This window comes from Ptiloglossa arizonensis, chromosome 2, assembly GCF_051014685.1.
Source record: "Ptiloglossa arizonensis isolate GNS036 chromosome 2, iyPtiAriz1_principal, whole genome shotgun sequence".
NCBI lineage: Eukaryota > Metazoa > Arthropoda > Insecta > Hymenoptera > Colletidae > Ptiloglossa > Ptiloglossa arizonensis.
This window is the reverse complement of record NC_135049.1, coordinates 6,474,122-6,489,424: the sequence shown is the minus strand read 5'-3', so window position 1 is coordinate 6,489,424 and position 15,303 is coordinate 6,474,122. Positions and strand designations below refer to the sequence as shown.

At 37.3% G+C, this 15,303-nt stretch overlaps 1 protein-coding gene across 5 annotated transcripts in view; it reads left to right on the top strand.

Annotated features, from left to right (window-relative positions):
• LOC143154849 (uncharacterized) overlaps positions 1 to 15,303 on the top strand; it is a 575,162-nt gene that overhangs the window by 440,296 nt on the left and 119,563 nt on the right. The gene's annotated exons all lie outside the window — the stretch shown is intronic.

Genomic DNA, 15,303 nt, shown 5'->3' with positions numbered 1-15,303 from the left:
AGATGAACGTTTTGTCGAGTTAAGAATCTACCGTTTTTTGTTTTCTTACGCCGTTCGTTTAAATAGTCTTCTCATTTTAGAGCTTCGTAAAATGGATAGTTGTAAGCTTTTTTTAGAGATAGTGTAAGCTTCGTCGAGTTTTACACACGGATTTGTTGATTTTTCAACAGGAATTCTTTTAGACAGATAATCGATATTATAGTGACGTTCGTACGAATTGACGCACAATACGATGAGAATTAATAATTGACACTAACAATTGAGGTTGAATTATAATTTATACAAAGTTCCTAATATATTGATCCTATTTTTATGAGAAACAAATGGAAAAGAAAGAGAAAGTATGTTTTCGACCATTTTTAGAGATTCGTTGAAAATAATAAATATTTTCCTGTAAATATTTTTAGTTTAATTAGATTCAGTAACCCTATAAAGTGTTTTCTTGAATGATAAAATTATTTCATTCTCATTGAAAGTGTTGTAAGTTTGTAAATTTTACGGAATTTCCATTATTATTTTACAGATTTTACCTTGAACTGTTTTCTCCTTCATTTTCCATGAGAAAATATTAATGCGTACGAAAAATATAAGTGTGGTATCATGTTACCCAAATATCCTAATCACATGTTGAGGTGCATTATTTTGTGCCCAATGATCATCATTGAATAAACTTGGAAACTAGATTAATGTCACTATCACCGTACCGCTGAATGTTTAAAACTATAAATTTGTTTAAAAACGCCAAGTTTCTTAAAATAAACACATAAATTTCTGAAGGTTTCCCACAATTAATGAAAAAGAAAAATCCTTAAGCAATGTTAATCCTTAAGAATAATATTACAAATATACAGTTCTAATTTTAAGACAATGTATAAGCAGTTCCTAAAAAATATTTTCCACCGGTTCGAAGAAATTTGTTTCGAGAAAAAAGTGTAAAAAAGCGTAAAATAAACACATCAATTTCTGAAGGTTTCCCACAATTAATGAAAAAGAAAAATCCTTAAGAATAATATTACAAATATACAGTTCTAATTTTAAGACAATGTATAAGCAGTCCCTAAAAAATATTTTCCACCGGTTCGAAGAAATTTGTTTCGAGAAAAAAGCGTTTGAAGTTCAAGTATACGCTTCGCGGAGAATGTTACATCTTCGTCGAGATTTAAAGCAAAAGCTCTGTAACTAAATCTTTCGATTTATTTGAAATCGGAAAGGAATCCTCGTTAATATCCGTTAAGCGATTATCACTCGCGTAACGTGACCAGTAGATGTACGAGCGTACCAATTCCACACGGAACGTTAAACTCTTCCTTGAACAAAGCAACGCAAAATAAGTGTTTCCACCTTAAATCTTTCTCAACAAGTAGGTGGGTGTGGTTTGTACGTATCTACGAGCGATTGCATAGAAGAGAGGGTTGAGATTACTTGTGTATTTAATTTCCGACGAAACTAATCGGGTCGGTGGTGAAGAGGAACGAGGGAAGAATGGCAGCGGGACGGGTGGGAAAGAGTGAAGTAAGAGGAAGACGGGGGGTGGGGGTGGGGGTGGGGGGTGGAGACGTGAAAGCAAAGGAAAAGTTGCACAATCGCTTTCGAGAACGTCGAATCCACCTTCGCAACAGCTTTCAGCATTGGTTATTCACGTGTATACGTTTCTCTATCTCAATTTATAATGCGGCAAGCTTGCACTCGCAAGTCGGACGAGATCTCCGCGAGCGGAAAATGGTTTTTCCTAGTGAGCACCAGACACGATGTAGACATACAGGAGTACTCGTTTTGACGGATCGATCATGTGGTTGCGACGAAGTTTGTATTTCTCCATGAGATGCGTTTTATTGGAACGGTTGGCTGTCAATTTTCTTCTTTTTTCTTTTCGGGGGAGTATTAGGGGTAGCTCCGCGGTATGAGGGTGGATTTGAAACGGTTGTACGAACGTATACAGATTAAATAGTTTCGCAGAGGGAAGCAACTCCGAAGCAGGAAATGGGAATTTTTATTTCACTGAGAAGCTCCTTCCTGTGTTACTCGGCGTAACCTAATTGATCGAAACTTCGACAATTTTTACCGAAAGAACCGCTCGATAGAGAAACATAACCTCTTCGGAACTTTTCAATCTTTTGTCCAGCAGAGAACACGGCGGAAAGAATTTATTTCCGAATTTCAAGATAACAACTCTCTGTCTAGACAAATGTGTGAATTCTTGGTAAAAGCAACTCGGTAAAGATGATCCAATCGACATAATAAAGGACAAATTAACGCGTCAATGAGAATGAAAGAGAGAACAATACCTACTTCTCGCATCAAAGAGCTGGATGATTCCTTTTTCGGAAAATACAATACAATATCCCAAACTAGGCAGGAACTGGTTCCCATTACTCGTGTAAGAATATGAAATCTTCACTTCAAAATCTTTCACTCCTGTCTCTTATCAAAGGAGCTTGCACCGATATACGAAGACTGCGACACACCAATTACGACTGATCATTTAGTTTTACACTGTACAACGCTCATCATCGGAAACACAATCCAAAACCTCAACTTAAGGACAATTTCGACTCCAACGAGACACACAATTTACTTGGATACATCATAGTGTCATACATAATGACACTAAAATAATAGACAAAATATAATAGAGAAATAATAGAACAAGCTCGTTATATATAATAACCATATTGATGCGACGGTAAGCCGGAATTAAAAGAGAAATTATTCTTTCAAGACGAATGATTCTAGCTGTATCTCCCCGCACTGTTTCGTCTCAGATCTCCGCGTACCTTGGGATCGATGTAAAACGTCTAAGAAGGAGTTGCACGGTAGCGTGATCGTTTCATTGAGGCGACACGACGTTTCTTTTATTTAATTAAATATCTACTTTGCGGCGGCGAGCTTTTCAAACGGAGCCCGAATGTTGTTCAGCTTGCGTGGCCTTTTGTGCCTTCGGCCTTCCAGTTTCCTGTGAAAAAGGATATTGCGTTGATGCATGCACGTCATGGCTCTTTTGCATTGCAATGCCGAAGGAATCACGGAGCTGGAGAGATGGAGGCACGCTGATGCGGAATAAAACATCAGTCCGTTCGTGTTCCTTTCTATTGAAGCTCCTACCCGAGATTCCTTTCTGTCAGTGGGCTAATGTGAAAACGCGTACGAGACACACTGGCCCTAAAGTGGAAACATAAATCTATCGTAAGACGAGGGTTAATTAATCGGTTAAATGTGCTTTATCTAATCCGTCCAGGTTTTGTTCCAAGTATTGGGTATTGTCGAAACATGAGGAACAATATCGTTCATCGAAGTTAACAATGAAAAGAAAAATAGTGATATTGTTTGCCCTTTTGTTTACCACTGACCACTTTACCACTTTACCAAGATTTGGAAACGATAGAATCGATTGGCTACTACTATCCACGATTATTTTCGAAATTGCATTTATAAGATTGTTCTTCGGGCAAACGAAACTTTTATAAAGAATCTTGCGGATTATATTCCCCAATTTTGGCCACAGTTTATGCGTTATTTATCAGTAGCTTTGAATTTGATCTCCTAGAACTACTACTATCCACGATTATTTTAGAAATTGCATTTATAAGATTGTTCTTCAGGCAAACGAAACTTTTATAAAGAATCTTGCGGATTATATTCCCCAATTTTGGCCACAGTTTATGCGTTATTTATCAGTAGCTTTGAATCTGATCTCCTAGAAAATCAATAATTGTATTTATTAAAGCAGTGCAACGTTGCTCAACACAAAAGCTCCTCACTCGTCTGCTTCCTCTTTCAACCTCCTTCTCTTGTAGCTCCTTCTCTACACATACTTACGAGGACGGTATCATAGATAGATACTCGAGATAGGTGAAGGAAGCACATTCTTTTTTCATTTGTCTTTCAACATAGTCTCCCTTTAATTCAATATACTTAGTCCAGCGAAATTCTAACCTTTCAAAGCCATCTGGACAATTTTTCTCCAACTTTAGAAACTAAGCCTCTGTTTAGGCGATGACCTTTTCGTTTGACATGAACCTCTTTCGAACAAGCCATTTTTTCAGGTTTGGTAATTTAACCAGTTCTTCTGTAACGATTACGGACGAATGCAGTTTCGTTTTTGATAACACGACTCCTATCTCGTCGATAGCTTTCTCGTGCCCAATTTCTCATGTAGGATATTTATCAGTAATCAGATTGTTGACCATATTCTCCATAGTCACCTCGATCGGACTCCCTGGGTGCTCTTCATAAAAAACGAATGTTCTTACTTATAAACAGGTCCTTATAAACAGCATGCAACTTCACTTTACCTCACACGTCTTCCCATATAAGAAACGGAATCGAATCACTGGAATCATCATCTAAACTTCTCCAGTTTAAACAGTTACCAAAATAAAACTACTCGATAAATCTGTCTGAATTTTAACGGTAGACACCGGAAGTTTCATGATATTTGGCTTGGAGAGCATTGTATTAACCTTTCAACTGCTATAATATTATTCTAACATTAGCTGCATAAACTTATTGATTTTTATGATCAATTTTCTAAGACGTTTTTACTTCGTTACCTTATTGTTTCGTACATTTATGGACCTTTTTGATTCTGCTTGATAATAGTCTATGGTCAGAATAGACCTGGAATAGGATAATAGAATTCTGTTGAGGTCTGGTAAAACCATTGTTTTTTTTTACTATTCAATATAAACGATAATATAAGCATAATAAGTCAGTTGAAAGGTAGACAAAACCTAGCATATTAAGCGTTATATTTTTACTAGTTAAAATCAATATTTATTGACCAGAGTTTGCCAGACCTCACTAGACTACTCGTGTAGTAAATACACACAAAAACGTTTGATTTTACACGTTGGTATGATCATTTCAATCTATATGAAATTAAAAAAGAACAAGAAACTCCTTCCTGTGTCAAAGCTACTGAATATAAAATGAGCATGATAGAGAAAACAATACGATCCTTAAAACATATTGATAAAATATTCCTATACAAACTAAATCGTTAAAAAGAACAGCATCTCTATCTTCCCCAACAAATTTCCTTAAATTGAAACAACACACCAGAGAATACCCGGTCGGAAACCATTTCATTCGTGACCTACATTCAACCGTGTACCATCGAATAAAAAACGGAAAAAAGAAGAGAAACGAACCAATTCCTCCACCGAGAAAAAGTCTCCCTGGAATCTCAAAATGTATGCTTTCGAGCGTGATGAATGGCGAGCTAGATCATTAGCTAATTGTGAGTTCGCTGCAGGCCAAGTGCACGTAACTCAGAATTCACGTGGAAGTTGGAACAACACTCGACGCACGAAACGCGTATAGGTGAGCGGTGGAAAACGTGGAATAATATGAGTGACAACGTCGGATGCACGTATACAGAAATTAGGGCACTGTCTAAATATCATCAGGGATGAAACTTATCAAAGATGAATGTGCCAATCATCTTGTGGCGGTGTCCGTAACAATGTTCAAGTTCTGTCGACCGTATCGTCTGTATAGACGCTGGTTAGATCGACACGGATAATCGATTAGGAGATATACTTTTCATGAACTGATCACGTGGTCGACCTAGTAAATCTGGATAAACACGAAAGTATATTTCTAGGCTTCGAGGAACATTTGAAATTTTGTTGAGTTCGATGCTCTACTTACTATCATCTGTATTTTATAAACCTAAACATATCTATGTACATGTCTCTGTGAAACTAAGTCTATGTTCGAATCTAATTAAAATTGTAAATGCTTCAGATTGCAGAACAACCCACGTGACAATGTATCTTTGAAACTGTGGAGCACTTGATAACTTTCTCGAATAGTTGATTTCACTTTTTATTTATTTCATTACCAAATCGTTTCTTAGCCCCAGAAAAACTCAATGGCAATTTATTATCGTTACTTTTCGACGACTGTCAAATAAAGAAGAGGCACCTTAATTGGATTGTCACCTATATTGGAGCAGTGTTGCAATTTGAGATTTAGAGGCAATTTGTCTTGTTCGGTTGGGAACAGGTTGCCTACATTGGTAAGTGAGTGAAACTACTCAATTTGTTCCGAGAGAAATTTGGACAGTTAGTGATAGCGTTGTGTTAGTTAACGATGGAATGCTTGCTAACAGATCGAAAGGTCTTTAGTCATTTCGCTGCAAGTAATTAATCATTACACTGTATCCTTAGAAAGCCCATTCATTCATCTATATGATAGTGTCATCGTTTAAAACTCTAGTCTAGAATTAAACTTGCGACACGTGTTTCCAGTCATTTGTTAAAGTTATCTACTTTGGACCGTTAACTGTTACTTGCGTCTGGACAGTTTCATTGCAGTAAAGAGTAACATAAATTTAAATAATAAAAAATTCTTCGTGGATCTCGTTTTTATGCTTCGATGAATGCTAATATTTCGTTTTCTGTATATCAGGAGCCAATCAATCGTTATCTAAAATAGATCTAAATTAAATAAATTGCTCAATATTCTTTGATTTGTTTTATATTCCTATTTTCTCGTAATTTTTCGTAAGAAAATTAGATTGTTTCTATCGCATACTGAGTGGTCCAAGCAGAGTACCATTTATCCACTATAGAAACTAAATTCCATCTATTACACTTTTCCAATTTCCAATTTTTTCCAAGTTTGTGTAATCTTGTTTAAAAAATCAACTTATGTTAATCAAAGACATACGTACATAACGACCGATTAATTTTTCTTCCAACCTAACAAATTTTCCACGTATGATTAAAATTGTGCAAAGTGATCCAAATTGGGCAACCTTCCTTAATAAACGAAACGTTTGATTCTTGGAACAACTCGTTAAGTAACAATAGTCCCATAGAGTATCTGTTACTTTTAGTTCAAAAAGACATGGCGAATATACCACATAGGTTTGTCCATTACGACACCCCGTATATCGCGAGATTTCGATCCGAATCTCATACGACACATTTGCTCAACACATATCGAGGCAGCGACCCAACCCTGTTGACTTCCACTCGTATCCATGCAACCCCTGTGTCTGTAATATTACCTGGTCCCGGTGCCCGGTTACGGTACCTACCGGTGTAATATTCATTTCCTCCAGTAAAAGCCCTTTCAACGGCTCTTTCGGGCTCGGATATCGGAAAAACGAGGCATTTCCGTTGGTAAATGTCACGGAGATAGGCGGACGACCGGTGACCACATATTACCAATCAATTTGCCTCTGTCGATACTGAGAGACGCGACAGGGAGACAGATAGGTAGAGAGAGAGAGAGAGAGAGAGAGAGAGAGAGAGAGAGAGAGAGAGAGAGAGAGAGAGAGAGAGAGAGAGAGAGAGAAAGTATGTGTATGAAATCGACTGCGAGAGAGCTAGGAAAGGGGTAGACAGAGACGCAGACATCGCCATGGCAGGTGTGCGTATGGAAAAGTGGTCGCTCCATCATATTTAACTCAGATAGCCAATCACCCTTGTCACTGCTCGGGTGATAGATTATTTTAATCAAGTTATTTCCGCCTGAAACCCAATCATTTTCAGGGGAGCAGGCGGGAGAGACGTTGGAGGATGTGTAGGGTTCACGGGTATACATAAAAATCGAATTAACCGGCGGAGAGGACTGGGTTAAATGGAGCCTTAACCTGAAAATCGTTGGTGCGTGTCCAAGCTTTTTCAATAATTCCCGGGCTAAGTGGAAATTGGTAATTTCGCTCTTCGATAATCCATTTTTTAATGGCTCTGACGAGGGATTGATTTGTCTGGCAACGCCACTCGCGAATCCGAATCTTCTCGGGATTTGGTTTCGTTGCTTCTCGCTCGACCAACGAAGAATGTGATTTACAAACAGCCGCAGACTTTACGTGTTTTAATATTCCACGCGATGGTCACGAGTAGATCGAAAAACTAGGGAAAATCGAGTGGTTTGTCGAACAGCTTCAATGAAGATTACCTAGGATCGGGTGTCTAAATCATCAACGGTCGATTTGCGTTTCGAGTAATGCTCAAAGTAATCTTGATACTTGCTTCTTCTAATTTCCCATCGTGATTAATTTCCCATCTGTCCAGACGACGTATGTCGAGTTTCAGTTTAATCGGTTTGACGTTTGAAAAATAGCGCGAACTTCAAATCGAACGGTAATGATTGGAACACTCTGTACGAGTATAAATATTCGAGGTAAATACATATAAAATCAAATAGAAATTTATGAAGAACGTTATAGGGACGTTGAAATTAAATTAGTTTGAAAAATAAATCGAAGAATCATTTCTACACTAATTTAAAGTTATTCGTTGGGGGTTATTTTCATTTAATAATGTCAATTTCTTCTTACGTCAATAGGAGAAATTTTTCATTCCTGTTCCGTGAGCTCCCCAATTTAATACCCAAGACTTCGACTTTGTAACCTTAATGGATCAATGTTCCTAGCCCTTCAAACTGAACGAAAAGTCAATAGTCTACGGACAAACGATTATAGCACAATTACGTCCCAATACTAAATGAGACAACTGTCGTCCCTCCAGTCCTATTTATCGGGGCAGATTGTCGGAAACCAACGACCATATCACGTGCTGAAAATTACTAACATCGTCGCAACACCTTCCAGGAATATCCTCTCCCTGAACTTTCCCTTGAAACCAACTCAGAATGAATCGCATGCATTGTCTACAGTTTTACGACTCCATAGAGATCTGCAATTACAGGACACGCTTCGTGTAATTATTTCAACGATAAGGGGGGATGGAGGAGTTTGTACTAAAAACTATGGAACACGCACTGTCCGCTTAATGTCTTTATATGTGTTTCGATCCTTGGTAGAAGAATCGGACCCTGGGGAAACGATTCTGGAAAAATAAAAGTAGATTAAAGAAACCTTGCCAAGGGGTAAAGAAGACCAGATGGAACTTTTATAGAAAAGGAAAGATAGCTTATACGAGGGCAGAACAGCTTTTAGCGATGAAAGAGTCTCGTATGAATTGGTCCTGCAGAATCTGACAAAATCAATTTTTAGTTGATTTTGGGATGATAAAGAGTAGCTTTGAACAACGTAAGCTTTTTGAAGAGGAAACTGAAAGGAGCACAGAGAAGCGAGTGAGAGAGGTTGCGATAGAAGCCTATAATGTTTTATTTATTTGAGTACTTTACTCACAATTAGTGCATGTTCTCGAGGAAATGATTTAAGTATCGAACGTAAAATGAAATGTAATATAAGAAACATATATTGGGAATTTATGTTGAACACTCACGAGCAGCTCAGTATGATTCAGCTGGAAAAGGTTCCAAATCTAATATTGAAAATTTAATATTTGCAAACTTCTAACGCGTGTACAATTTTTAAGTTCTGGGTATGTTTGAAATCAGAAAAATGTCGGATTATAAATCTTAGGACTTTATAGATATTAGAGTGTTCTTTATATAGAGTATTGTACATAGAATTCTTCGTATGGTGTATTTTTCACACACTGGAAATATGTTGGAAAAAAGAAATAGTATAATTTTAATTTAATAATGATTTCCTTGCGACAAAAACGAATTATACAACGTATAGAAATGTTGAACATTCGCATACTATTCTTACTGTATTCGCTAAGTTTGATCAGTGGTACGAAAAACTTTAGTAGAAGATTGGTGGTCTGTAAAAATTTCCAGGCGGCTATTTGGAAGATATCTTATTCCCTTATTAACTCCCAAGTTTGTACTTTTAAATAAGAAAACAAATATCAAGAATACTTAAACCGTTTGAGTTTTATTCGAAAGCTAAATCGACCGGTAACGATTGACACTTTTTACACTACGTAAATACGAGTTATATTATTAAAAGAGAAGGCATTGCTTTCCCCGAACTTACCTTCGGTTTTCTTGTCCTTTTAAGCTTCCTCGACGAAACGGCGAGAGGGTAACTCGAGGAGGTTTGGGGAGCAGTAATTAATTAATAATTATATTAATAGTACCCGGGGAAAAAGCCAAACTATTAGCACGGAATGGTAGCCTTCCCGTGCACCGTCAAAATTGTACCTCTCCATTCTCAATAACTTTGCTTTCTGACCTAACTCCAATTTCTGCTAATTATATCGTGGCTACCTTCTTCCAGACCTCTGTCCCCTCGTTTCTGTTTCACAACTTTCCTCGCTGCTAGCGTCGAATGCGCGCGCGTGGAAAACATCATACACGGCTAGTAGAGATGGTAGACTGGGTGGTTCGGATTACCTCGAGAGACGATGATTTTCTTTGCTTTTTGGGATTCTTCGCCGCGGGCTAAGTGCGGTCCGTTTATCTCGGGTTGTAGGAGGAAATAATTAGGGTTGAAGGAAACGGTGGAAGCGAGTCCTTGCATTTCCAGGGATTTACTCGCGGATTAATTCTTACGTATTATTGTCTTTTTAGTTGGAAATGAAAATTTATTATTCGTTTATGGGTTGATTGCAATATACGAGGGGCGTTTAGAAAGCTCGCGGTTGCAATACAAATGGCATTTAAATCGTTGCAAATCAACGGACGTGAAATTGGATGTAGGTGTTCAACTTTTTAATTTTATTTTACATTTCTTTTCGTTTCATTCTTTTTACTGCGCATACACGTAAATTTATACGTATTAGATAAATATACAAGGCATCTAATCGTTTAATATAAATGAATAAATAAATAGAAAGAACTTGCAAGAGCAAAAATCCGTTCTCCGTGCATTATCGACGGTGTACGATACTCGCAAATTATCAGTGACACGTGCCTTCTCTCGAACCATAAACGTTTCCGTATTGAGAGTACAAGGTGTCCCAATCGTCACCGGTCGATTTACTTTTCGAATAAAATTCACATGGCCTACGTAATCTCGTTACTTGTTTCCTATGTAAAAGTACAAATTTGGGAGTTAATAATGGAATAAGATATCTTCCAAATAGTTACCTCGGCTTTTCTTACAGACCGCATGATTTCGAGAGAAATGATTACGATGTTCCCGTTAAAGATCGCGATCTTTCGTAATACGTCTAAATAATTGTCACCCGTTTGGTCACCGTGTACTTTTCCACGATTACTCTCCCGTTTGTCCAGATAACACGTGTCGAGTTTCAGACGAATCGGTTCGAGGCTTGAAAAATAGCGCGAAATTCAAATCGATCGGCGATGATTGGGACACCCTGTAAAGCGAGAAAGTTGCCTCGAAAAGGACGAAAAAGAAAAAAAAAAAGAAAATTGGAAACCGCAAGCGTTGCGATTCAAGCGACGAGAAACACGCCCCCTGGTCGATCTGGGGACACGAGATGCTCTCAAGAAAATACATGCCAGAGGGGCCACGATGTTATAAAGTAATGACGATAATGGTCGACGGAAGCGTGGCACGGTTCGCTGAACCCAGGACCGAGGAACAATCGTCTTCGAAGACGTGCAGGAGCTTCTGCGAACCCGTTTCCGTACTTTTAAACAATTGGAACGAATTTGCAGGGCACCCGGGATCACGGACTCCGTCCCTGGTTCTCGTTAAACCATGTTTTCTCTCGGCCCGAGCCCCCCCCTTTACCCCTACCGTCTCTCTTTCATCCGAGCAGCAGAAATCCGGGATTCCTCGAATATTTCAAATGCCCTCGGCGGCGTGGACTGAAACGAGCTTGTAAAAATGGAGAATCTCCTTAGAGAGATCGGATTATCAAGCGGGAAGAAGGTGGCGAGCAACGAGTTCCTAGGAACGTCAATTCCGCATCCCCCACCTCCACCGCCATCTTGCCATCTTGTCTCGAGGAACCATCCACGTTTCTACCTGTAGCGGCGGGGATTACAGGGAAGAGATGTCGCGATTAAGCATTTACTTGTTGGAAGCATTTTCTGTTTAATAAGTTCGAGTGTTTCGAAATCCTGGCCGAGCTGGAATTTTCTAGCGATTTCTTGGCGACGCTGAGATATGCTCGCGGTGAGGTACGCAATCCTTCCCTATATTTTTGTTTCCGCGATTACTCCAGGGTTATTGCAAGGTGGTGCAGATGGAGGATATTATTGCTCTTAGCCCCACGGATTCGCCACGGTTCGCGTGCATTAAGATGATTTGCGGCCGAAACGAAAGGAAGGCTCCTCGTTCTCCATCTCCTACCCAACCCCATTCTATTTCTGGATGAATGGATGAACGCGGGTCTCGTTGAGCGGAACAACTCGTTTCCGAACGATTTACAAATGGAAACTGCGAGATTTTTGGAAACAATTTCCGCATGACCTTGCATCGAGTGCTTTTGGATCGAGCATCGACGCTCGAGGCTCAAGATGGCTTCTTTGGGGACTTATTTTCACTTGGTCGAATAATATCTAGCGCTGATCATCGGTCTATTTTAACAGTTACTAGTAGTGGTTTATTTCCGTGTATCTCTGGACAATGCACTCGAAAACGATCGAAACCTTCGCTCACTTGAATACAATGCTCGACCTAACGTATGAGCAAAGTATTTCTTGAATCGCTAGTCGGTTCAAACATTTTAGTATATAACGTTTCCAATTCAAAATTTCAAATTATCTTCAGTATAGAGAAAGTTTAGTTGAAAACGTTACCTTACTTTTGCCTTTAATTTAGTTTACATTGCTACCTTTTTATTTAGTAAGTATAATAAGTTCAAGAATTTTCTTTACTTATTTAATGATATGAATTCGATGAGGAAGGGACACAATATAAGTTGTTGATTTTCATTTTAAAGAGAATATAGTTTGAACAATCTTTTATCGTGTATTTGGTACATGTGGTATTGTTTGTTGAAGAAACTACGAGATCATTGGAAACAATTTTTAGAGACTCAAAATAGCTTCTTTCGGAGCTTGTGGAAGATTATGTCAGTGTAGGTTTAAACATACAGGAATATGTATCTTTTTTCAGCCGTGCTAATTCAAATTTAAGGGATGAAACTGCCCTCCAAAATTCCAACTCTCGATGCCATCTTGAACACTCTTACAGATGCAAGTTTGTGAAACAGATTTTTTATTTGCTTCCAACAGTAAATATCGTAGCAAGTGCACGTCTGTGAGAAGAACCGATGTAAAAGTTAAAAAATCAATTGTACCATCCTTATTCCTAACATTTAAAAAAATATAAGCTAGTGAAATATTTTATTTCGAATTCATAATTAACCACAAGGATTTTGTACCGATATTTTATACATATTGGCAATTAACTAAATGAAACGAGCATTTGTAGAAATTTTCTTCCGACAGTAAACAATTTTTACGTGTGATTTTTTAATTTTATCAACGAGTGCACCATGTTGTATATTGTCCTGTAGTTAAGATATTTGCAAGGTAATGATTGAATACGAATGGCATAAAAAAAAATAATAAATCGTTCACCTGACAAGTCAGTTCCAACAATGGCGCGGTTGAATTTAGAAATTTGTCCTTTTAATTAGCAAATCGTTCCATAAGATTTGTCTCGAAGAAAATGTCGGTCTTCTTGGTCCAGGAAATTGAAGGGCCAATCGCATTCGAAAAACCTCGAAATATTCGTCACCGGACCCGTGGTACTATCGTTGCGAAAATTCAGTAGGTCAGTTCCAGAACAAACACAGTCGTTCTCCAATCGTTGCGAGGAGTAAACAACAGTCTGCTGAAAGCATTCGAGACACGTTTATTACTCAACAGTCGAACGATTCGAGACGAGTTTTTAAAGTTCCAACTGTTATCACAAACACCAATGCTACAGGTATTTTGAAATACAAACTCTGACAAAACGTTTTCAGTCAGTCACACTAATACGAAATTTATTAAAAATATTTGTGTTTTAGAATATAAAATATTGTTATATATACTTAAAACTGGTGAGAAATTGAAGAGGGATTAGTGTAAAATGAATAGTACAAATTTTTATTATCCAAACGAGACAAGAGAAAAAGAAAATATTACGTTGAAACAAATTTTCGATTGTTAAAAATCCTGGACGAAAGTTTCCCATCGAATGTATTCCTTCAAATTTATGTAGAAATTACTTTAGATATTAATATTATGTTTCCTTGTGAACGCATATCTACTTTATTAATTTGTAGCATTAAAGTTGAATGAAGTTTGCAGGTACAATGCGTAGATAAAATATCTTCTCATGATAATCTCGTAGTTTATGGAATTCTTTTTTGTTTTGTGCTTTTTTTCGTTAACAATAAAATTTGAAGAATTTTCATAGAAATTTTTTGTACTTACAATTAAAAAATGTTCTAAAACATGAATATATGTATGTTCTTGTATTAATATTTTGATAGAAAACACATTCCTTTTCATCTCTTTTCTCTGTGATTTAGTTCCACATTAAACGAGATCGTGGATACTTTTGTTTAAACAATAAACAAATGTTGTAAAACTTTTTGTCCAATTTTCGCCAAAAAAATGTTTCTACGTCATCCTCCGGTACAATACGTACACGTGATTCGTTGCTGAATGTTACTTTGTGTCAATCTTCCAATGTCCAATTTGCACGTTTTTGATACCATTGTAAACATTTCCTTGTCTGCTTTTTCATTCTAACATTTCGAAATGAAAATCCATCTCGTTTAATTTATTTCTAAAGTACGGTCAGAAACTTTTTGAGCCCTGTATTTATTTATCTCTTTCAAAGTTTCTCGTTTCATATTTTTGACAATTTTACTCAATTTTCTGCCATCTCGTTTAGTTGCAACAGTACGACTGCATTTTTCGTGGTTCACTATTCTTCTTATTTCGTTATACTTCTTTTTTAAATCACCAGGTGTGTTTTAACTACACTCTATAATTTCTGCAATTTTTCTTTGACTAATCTCCTGCCTTGGAAACTCAATTATTATCAATTTTATATCGTTTAAATATTGTATTGCACACTGTTGACTTGTTTTACCATGAAACAGAAAATTATTACACTATTCATTCATTTCTCAGCTAATTATTCGAGCCACGATCGGAAACTTCTTTTTATATACCATTTTGTTTCTTTTTTTTTTTATGAATTAAAGTTTACGTTATTTTACTTCATACTAATCCTAGTAAATTTCGTACTACACTATCTGATTAGAAACGTTTCGTTGAGAGTTGCAATCACCCAAAATTATTGTTTATTGTTTGTCTGTGAGAACGTGTGTGACCGACGAGTCGCATTTACAATCATGTCATTCTGCGACGAGTGACTCATCGTGTACTTTTCAATGAAGTTTACTTATAGAGGGTGTCCCAATCATCACCGGTCGATTTACTTTTTGAATAAAACTCAAACGGTTTAAGCAATCTTGATATTTTTTTTATTTAAAATTGGGAGTTAATAATGAAATAAGATATTTTCGAAATGGCCACCTCGGTTTTTTTTTACAGACCACATGATTTCGAGAGAAATAATTACGAAGTTCCCGAATCGTTAGG